This window comes from Schistocerca nitens, chromosome 1, assembly GCF_023898315.1.
Source record: "Schistocerca nitens isolate TAMUIC-IGC-003100 chromosome 1, iqSchNite1.1, whole genome shotgun sequence".
Classification (NCBI taxonomy): Eukaryota; Metazoa; Arthropoda; class Insecta; order Orthoptera; family Acrididae; genus Schistocerca; species Schistocerca nitens.
Window position 1 is genome coordinate 973,083,257 of NC_064614.1, and position 1,104 is coordinate 973,084,360.

The following is a 1,104-nucleotide window of genomic DNA, read 5'->3' on the forward strand; positions in this document are numbered from 1 at the left end:
TTTGGACAATGACCAGTTTTCAACTTCATAAATCAGGATGGCACTCACAAATAAGAGTCCTGTGGTAGAATTCAATGAGTAAATTATACAGTTATTGAAACACAATGTTTTAGAAACATTTCCCAAGAATCAATAGGAGTTATAACAAGTCTCTAAGAAAAATTTATTAAATGTGTTAAGAAATGCACTTCATATTTATACCAAAATCACAGTTCACATACAATACTGTCTTTTACTAACCTATTGGAGAAAAATGCACACCAACATTTAACTCAGTACTGTTTTTAATTAAGGTCGCCATTATCAATAATCACTCAAACAATGGTTAAGACATGGTGGAATATAACAATATCATGAAAAGGATAGTTGCAACTTACCTTACAGTGGAGATGCTAAGTCACAGATAGACACAATGAAAAAGATTTTCAGAAAACAACACACACACACACACACACAAACACACACAAATGCAACCCACACACACGTCATCACAGTATCTGACAGCTGATGCCAGTTGCGTGCATGTGTGTGTTTCTGTGTTTTGTCTGTTTTCAAAAAAGGCCTTGTCAGCCAAAAGCTCACTTTCTGACATTCTTTTTGTTGTGGAAAGGCGTTTGGTGTCATTGGCTGGGAGGTCCCTTACGGGGCAGGTCTGGCCGTCTTGGTGCAGGTCTTATTACATTTGATGCCACATTGGGTGACCTGCTCGCCGGATGAGGGTGAAATGATGATGAAGACAATACAACACCCAGTCCCTGAGCACAGAAAATCCCCGACTCAGCTGGGAATCGAACCCAGGCCCCTGAGGACGGCAATCTGTCACACTGACCATTCAGCTATCGAGGCGGATTTTCTTTTTGTTGTGCCTATCTGTGACTCAGTAATCAATCATTCGAAATGAGAATGTGGTCTGAATTTCCTACCAACCATAAAACAGCTTAGTCAAAGTAATTGTGGAGAGGATCCAGTACAGATAGTCGTAGCAGAATATTGTAGGTAACAATTGCGTATAATGTAAACTTTATTACTGATACTGTGATCCACTGAAGAGAGCATGCACATACAGCTATTGTTCAAAGCCGACTGCTGGCTAAAGGTAGTGTT